Source organism: Populus nigra, chromosome 4 (genome assembly GCF_951802175.1).
Source record: "Populus nigra chromosome 4, ddPopNigr1.1, whole genome shotgun sequence".
Classification (NCBI taxonomy): domain Eukaryota; kingdom Viridiplantae; phylum Streptophyta; class Magnoliopsida; order Malpighiales; family Salicaceae; genus Populus; species Populus nigra.
The window spans coordinates 4,354,242-4,363,213 of NC_084855.1; positions in this window are offsets into that span (position 1 = coordinate 4,354,242).

Below are 8,972 nucleotides of genomic sequence, written 5' to 3' on the forward strand. Positions count from 1 at the left end.
TCTTAAGCGTCTCATTTCTTTTGTTTCATCAATTTTTTTTCTTAATTGATTTCATAAATGAACTATTTTTTTAATTTAAAAACCTATTAATTTAAATTAGAGATTATTTGTCTAATTTTAAATTTTCTCCACCAAGCATTCACTAAATACATCCATTTTAAATGACCATAAAACTAAATCCATAAAAACAATAGTTCTTTAAATAACCACATCATCTTAAAGATGATGAATAAACAACTTTAATATTGATAAATCTAAAAAATAATTTAAGAAAACTATTTTTATATAATTGTAAAACATAAAATAACTTAATAAAAATAAATAACATAATGTGAGAAAACAATTATATAAAGAAGTTGTCATTCCGCTATTTATTTACTTGAAATGAGCTTTATCAAATAAAAAATGCTTGATTTGTTGTCTTTAGTGGTTGAGCCTTGGTTAGTAACTTTTATATTAAGTGACTCTTCATAATTATTTTTTAAATTCACGACATAATCACCAACACTATTATTTGATGAAGCATGAGTGTTCTTGTTGGACTTGAACTTATTTATTTTTAAAGGCATGGTACCTAAAAGAAAACAATGAACACAATTAAAAATTTTAAACATACTACCAAATTAAAATTTAATTATTTATTAAGAATGAATCATAATTAACCTATATAAACCAACTAATAACTTAATAACCCATCATTTTTTTAGTAACTCAATTATCCAAATTTAGAAAAATATAATTTATAGTTCAATAACTATCAAATATTTTATAAGATGAAACATACTTAACCCCTTATTATTATAATATCCGTGCAAATTCAATTTCCCATAAATTTTCAACTAAACAATAAAATTGATAAAAAATAATTGGTACCTAATTAACTACTCATCATTTACTCCATTTAAGAATAAATAACATCAATTAATACTTTAATTGTTATCAATTACATGTTAACTTATTTTTTCCTAAATCTTCAACAAAACGCATAATTATCGGACCCAATTAATTATTAATTATTTTTTCAATTCAAACTTATTCAACCTAAATTAGTACATTTAATTATTATCAATTTCACACCAAATAATTTTTTCTTGAATTTTCAACTTAACCATAAAGTTGACACCAAATAATTAGTACCCATTGAATTACTCATCACCTTTTCAATTTCAACACATCTAAGTTATAAAACTATACTCAATTTTTATAAGTGACAAATTAAATTAGAATTCCCCAAATTCCAAACAAAGAAACCAAAAATAAAAATCATACATTAATGCAACAAAATTATCATTATAAAACAAGTAAAACACTTAAATATACAAGTAAATTATAAATATTACAAACAAACAATTTAATAAATTAAATTAAAACATAAATAGGTTAAAACATAAATGGATGAGTTTGCTTAATTAGTAAAGTGAAGCTTGGCAAAAAATAAAACCAATAAAGGGAAACTTAAGCTTTTAAAGAGATGTTGCGTCGACACCAACAAGTTATGGTGACCAAATTTATGAGGGGTGGGCTGTTGTAATTTGAATTGGAAGAAGAAAATGAAATAGGGAAAGGAAATGAATGTTGAGTTTTAATTTCTTTTACAATCATCAATGAAATTTCCATCGACAATTCCATTGGCCATTCGACATGTCAAAAACATTGAAAAAATTATCAATAATTTTTTTTAATTGTTTTATTCTATTGTTGTTTCCAACTAAAATTATTGATTAAAGTTTTCCATTGATATTTTCATTGATTTTTTTTCTATTTTTTTAGTGGTGGCGGTATCATAACTAATATCAAATGAAACTTGATGGTTTATGAAATCAAAAAACAAGTCCTAGCTATTTTAGGCCAAGCCTAACTAATCACTCATCAATCTAAGAAAGTACAACTAAACCGTCCTTTAAAGAAGCCTATCAAAACCTTTTCCAAGAAAGCATAATTGAATCTTTTTTTCAAGAAGACCTAATTGAACCCTCTCTTTTTCTCACACTCTCTTTTACCCTCACCAAGCCACAAATGGTTATGAGATTATCTTGTCAGACACACACTACAATGCTAGACACTCTCAACTTATCTCTCTTGTTAGTACAACACGTTTACAAAGACCATCCTTACACATTAATAACCACCTTCCTCACCATGTCTTTTTAGAGGATACTTGCTCTTTCACTAATGGTTATCTTTCTCTGCACACATCACAACATAAAATCCCCATCTTTTCTTGAAATGACTACTCTTTTCACCAGTAATTAACTCTTAACCTGACTCTTACATCAACTCTCCTGGTATGACCACCCTCTCTCACCAATAACTCTAATTTAGGACAACCTTTTTACCAATAACATAGAAATCACAACAACTAATAACTCAACTTTCTATAAAAACAAATACTCCTCATCATTTTTTCTCCTCTACAATGTAAGCTTATGAGGCATAAAGTATCCATAAATATCATAGGTGTAAAAGAGAAGGGAGGAGACAGGTTAATATAGGCCCCCACAAGGTCACACAAGGCCATACATGCTACATACACTTTCTCTTCGTTTATTTACTCATCCCCTTCTACGAATCTACATTAACTAATTTAAGTATTAGAAAGTCTTCTATGCTGCCATGAGATGTGTTTTGCAAGAAACACAGACCAATCACCTTATCCCAAGACAAAGCAGTGAAAAACCAAATGTAGTTTGAAGTTTTCTCTACTTCATTAAAACCTAATAAAAGAGGCTCCAATCCAAATCGCTTCGTCGTTTATGTGTTAAAATCAAAAGAAAAGAAATAAAGGGAGATGAAAGGTAACAAAAAAGAACCTATTAATAGTTTAACATAAAAAATGAGCATCAATTTAAAAAGTCTCCATCTAAATTAAGTAACAATTTAGAGAGTGGATGTACATGTTCATCTAAATTTTCTTACCTGGACAACATCAAAACTTTTTGGAAAATCTTAGGTATAATGTTTACAATAATAAAAGCAGAATATATGAATATACACACAAAAATGAAGTTTACTATCTTATACATGTAAATAATTAAGTGAAAATATTGTCGGAAGCCAGGTGTGTGGTTCTCCTGGATCTCACGGGACTAACGTCGACTCTTTATCAGTGGACCATGATCTACCTCTTTCTCCGGCCACACACGTATAGTTTCTCAATTGATCCTCGAATATTAATTAGCTTTCATGAAGTTGACTGTCGATGCCGTGGGAATAAATTATTCTAACACTAAAATGTTATCGCCTGGTTTTATATCGATGGCGACCGAGAAAGAATAACTTTTCAAATACTAAGTCGACGAGGTGTGTCTTTATTACATGATTAACACCTCTTCTGGGCACTTTCATCTCTTCTTTGGCACTCTCAAATCAAATCCCTTTGAAAATTCAGAATAAGTTGCTTGGGGAATTTGCTTCACAGGCGTTTTTTTCAAAAATTTGTCCCTGTGATTGTCAATTCAGACTGATCCCACAAGCATCGTATCGATTGGGAAGGTTCGAGAAAGTATAGAGTTCGTTCCTTAAAATAAAATAATTAAGATCCGTGTCAAAGAAAAATAATTAAAGTTAATATATTGCCTTTTAAAATATTCTAAGGTTATTTTATATTTTTTTTTAATAAAATAAGCAGCCTCCTATCACTTTTCAGATTTTTTTAAAAAATAAAAGCTCATATACTTTTAACTTAATTTTTTAAAAAACCACAGCAAGAGAAGTGTGAAATTACCATGTCTACCGAAAATTGTCATGCAATAAAAAATATAATTCAAATAGAAAAACAATGATCGGGTACTTGAATCCGAGCCATTGTCTACCGAAAATTGACATCAAGATTTTAAGATTGTGAAAATATTCTGTATTTTATTTGTGTAAATTTTCAAAAAAATAAAAATAAATAGCAATCCATTTAGAGGCATGCATGTATGTAAAACTGAAAATTACAGAAAAAAAAATTAAGGAAAAATCTTAAACACTTGCAAACTTCTCCAATTAACGGGTTCATCAAATTACAGATCCAACTTCTTGGTTCATCAAATTTCTTAACCACATCAATAGCTTTCATTGACTTCGCCTCAATTTGATGATCTCTAGCTCCAGGCTGCCTTGGTTGTTCCTCCGGTGCTCTTATTTTGCTATCATCCACCATTGTTGATCTGTAGCCACAGACTACTCATGACCCACCATTGAACAGTCCAATAGTGTTTTCAATAGTGTTTGTATGTATATTCAAATATATATGTGATCATCTTCATAAAAAAAGTGTAAGGAAAAAAACCTCAATTTATATGGGCAAGATTGTGACGGTCCCATAGAGATTCTTACAACAGATATGGGATGCCCATTCTAAAAGAAACCACAGAAAATAAAATATCCTTAACTGCTTGAACTTTAGCATTACCCCCTAGAAGCTATCGGGGAGAGAACCTTTTTATCAACATAAAAAGCACATTCAGCCCCTCCTTTGAAAATCATATTTTTCATCTTGTTGCAACAAGCGGCTCTTTGATCAAGGGTCTCTTTGCTATTTTGTTATTTTTTTATTTTTTTTCAAAATAATTTTTTTTGTTTAGTTTTTAGATTGTTTTGATATGTTGATGTTAAAAATAAATTTTAAAAAAATAAAATAATATATTTCCAAACAAAAAAATATTTTAAAACTCAATCTGTGATTCATTTCCAAATAATAAATATTAAAATAACTAGCATAGGACTGATGGGCGTATTACAAAGCAAAAGCAAGGTGTGATTCAAAGTCACAAGACAAGTTATTTATTCTCACACGTACATATATAAAAATCATAAGACAAATTCACTAGTCAAGTTTTAACGAGGAGGTTGTTTACTATGAATTACTACACTCATTTCAATGTATAATTGAGATTGAAATATAACAACAATAATATTAATTAATAATTAATAGGGGATTATTGAAAAACTAGAAAACTAATTTTTTTTAAGGAGAATCAAAATCCTTAATTAGCCATTATTTACTAGTAAAGTCACCGTATTAAACACCAAAATAAAATTAGTGCGAGTATTCATTTGAAAAAATTAGTTTGGAAGTTTGAAAATATAAATGTGGTTATTTTTTAAAATAATTTTTATTTAAAAATGTATCAAATTGATTGTTTTTTAATTTTTTAAAATTATTTTTGATATCAATATATTAAAATTATCTGAAAACACTAAAAAATATTAATTTAAAATAAAAAGATAAAAAATTTTAATTTTTTTAAAAATTACTCTTAAAATTAAAAAACAAACAATACATTCGTGGCCGAAGGGAATTGATAAAAAACAAAAACCAAAAGTACGTAAACAAAACAAACAGTTCGAAACACGTGGCACAACCACGTGGAAGGAAATGAGGTGATGAAAGGAGACGGGGGGGTTATTTCCTTGCAGACTGCGGTTTATAAACAGCCAAGATCTGTTTCCCGAATCCCATCCCACTTGCCCATAAAAACTAGATAAAGAAGCCCATATATAGAACAAAAAGTAGGATATTAAAAAAAATCAAAGGCATGGTGATGATCTAATTTATGTGGCTTTCAAGTAAATACATATATTAATCTCGAGTCATAATAATCTCTGAGGATTTTAAAGAAACAATTATTTACGACAAGATTTGTTGAAAAGTGTTGTGATTTTGTCTAGTCCCGGGATTTTCAAGAAATAGAAGCTGATAATTCAGTACTATTAAGGTGCTGGGAAACTTGATCCTGTGAATGGTTTGCCTCGAGGCCCTAGGCTAGATGCTTTATCCAAAAAATGAAAAAAAACAAAAAACAAAAAACAAAGAAGAGGTATAGCGGTATTTTGGAAGAGGGATGGGCATAATTAGTAATAAAATTCAACTAATAATAACATGTTACTTTGGAAAAATATATTCCTGGAGCATAATGATAGCGGGGAGGGCATTAATTCCAACGAAAGGGTCGATTCCATAATTAGCCGTCATCGCTTGATCTTAGCCACAATGCACTAACTAAAGTCACGCATGGATGTGACCAAAAGCTTTCGTTAACAGTGCTGGTTAAATGAATTGTTACATATACAAAAAGTAAAAGCATCCGATCGAGAGTACTGTTCAGTATTATTGGAGCCCATTAATCCTGTTCTCTATGAGGCGATCATGCATGCATGGGGCTATAATATAACTTGGTTTTTGATAAATAAGCCCCTTTTTTCTAATTTATTAAGACTGATTAACTAATCCTCATAGTTTTTAAGAATTTCAATTAAAAGTGATCATGTGTGGTTTACTAAAAGCAAATGAAAAACATGCCCACATGCAGATGCAGGGACGGTTTAGGTTATATGGTTAATTTCAAGCTGGCCCAGAGAACTCGAAGATCCTCTAAGAAGTTTCGATGATATTTTTGGACAATATATAGAAAAGTGGAAACAGTACAAGATTGAAAATCCCCCTATTTCTGTGCAAAACATTGATAGTATTGGGGACTTGAGTTGTCATGGAAGACAGATGGTATTCTAAGATGCCAGGGAGCTCGAGTCGTGGGACCTTAATTTTCACCTAGGTCAAGACAAGCTTCATCATGTTGCATGCTACTGTCCATTATGTTTCTTCTTCCTGGATGATCAGTGTGAATACTGAATACCATGTGCGTCTCCACTTGCGTCTGGCATGGTACTATACAAGCCATGGGTTTCCAGAATGCAGTGGCGAGCTACAATGGGGGTGGGTGGGGCGGTAGTTAAGTAACCTTTATGCTTTATATTTTATATTTTATATTTTAGGTGAGTTTCTTTCAATTTTTTTTATTGTATTGTTTAATTTTAGTTTTATTCCTTTACAATTAGTTATTAGAAATCTTAAAGTTTATGATAATTTAGGAGTTTGTTAAATTAATATGTATGAATAATATTATATGAATTTAACTGAGTTTTGATGAATTAATATGTATTTTGTTATGAATTTTATATGAAAAATGACGGTGATCAACTTACTAGTGATTAAAAATGAAGTACTGGACAACTTAAAAATTAGGGATATAATAAAAAAATTAAAAATATATATTAATATCTATATTTAACTCAGTTGTGTAAAACAACAAATCAACAAAAAATTGTTATCAATAATTTCACTAGTCCCTAGAAGACTTAGAAATAGATAAATAAAAATTTAATTGTATATACTGAGAAAAATATCTTTAATAAAATTAAAAATAAAATCATTATAAAACAGTTTTAAAATATAAAAATTCAAAAAGAACAATTATAATGTAAGTTTTTTCATTTTAAAGATATTCTTAAATTAATTTTGCTCTATATGAGTTAGTAAATATATTTTAAATTAATTAATTTATATATAATATATATCCATATAATATATCATATCAAATATTTATTAGCAGCTTATTTCTCATTTGAAAATTTTTTGGTTCCGCCACCGGCCGTATGCCTGGAGCTCGAGCTGTGGGACCTTAATTTTCATGGAGGTCGACAAGCTTCATGTTGCATGCTACTGTCCATTATGATTCTTCTTCCTGGATGGGCACTATGAATACCATGTGCGTCTCCACTTGCGTCTGGGCATGGTACTATGAATACAAGCCATGGGTTTCCATACAGGGCCGTTATGAAAAGTGCAGGATAATTATTGATTGTCGGTCTGGCCAAATTAATGGATTTTGCTGGATTAAAAGCACCCGAGTTTAACTGGTCATGACATGGTCTGAAAAACCTTAGATAGCTAAGTTACAGTTCTGAAACTCTTGCTGGATTGAAGACGTATAGGACAAGGCCACGATAGAGTAGTTTCTAACCGAGCGACCGACCAGTACATAAGGAGGAGCCAAAACCGAAATCGTTAATTCCCTCCGACAATGACAACCAACGGGTATACAGTGTCCATGGCCCCCATTAATATATTGTTCTAAGCTTTTTTTCTTTCTTGGTCGGTCCTGGTCTGCTGGGATCAATCAAGTTGCCCCGTAGTTTTAGGCTTTAATCCTGGCTGCCTCGGCAGTCAGCATATCGTTAATTAGAGTTATTTCACCCATTACAAAAATCATTCAGTGTGAGAAACTAGAATTTCAAAACTTGCTTCTAGCCACAATTTTAATTTCGAATCGTGTGGTTCAATTGATCAAATTTTAAGTTTGTTTTTCAAAAATTATTAGTTAAAGTGCCACAAACCTCAAGTTCATTGAAGATTTATATGATTGTTAATTTTAATGTTTTTATAAATTAGTCAAAATACATGTAAGCTGACCGAATACTCATGATTAAAAAGAAAAAGGTGCAAGAGACACTTTTGAGTTGGTTTGATTACTTCAAAGCTTCAATTCAAACCCTATAATCTTCGAAGCTTCAATTATATGTTCTGTGCATTGAGATTTCCCCTTATTTTAACTCTTTCTCAGAATCAGCTACATTTGAAATGCTTCTATGATTAGGCTAATATATATATATATATATAAACCGAAACTTTGATTCATTTTTACTGAAATTGTTTGGCTTAAATGTGTGCAAGGAGGTTTATTTTCGTTCCCGATCCCTGTCAGCATTACTCAAAAAGTCGGAAGTAGGAAAAAACTTCAATTTTTTTTCACCATGCTCTGCTCAATTTATTATATACTCTTTAACCTTTTGTTTTGACCCCACGACTCATTGGGAAATGTACTCAAAGAGAGCATGCGAAGACGTGATCTAATTGATTGTGTTTTCCACGAAGTAAATCATCATTGTATCATAAAAGCAATGCTCATTTTCAATTCAGTGCTGGGTTTCCGCTCTGTTGGTGGAAGCTTGTGGAGGAACCGGCGAGGGAAGCTGCCATGAGCCTCCCTCCCAATTACATGGCTAAGATTTAATTTCCTGGTATTAAAACACGATTCATGCCATGAATTTGCCACTTGTGTCACGAAGATTGTAACGTACATTTTGTATATATTTGGGACCTTCCTCTCGTGGGACATATACGAACCACTCCGGAGCTGGCGCCTGCA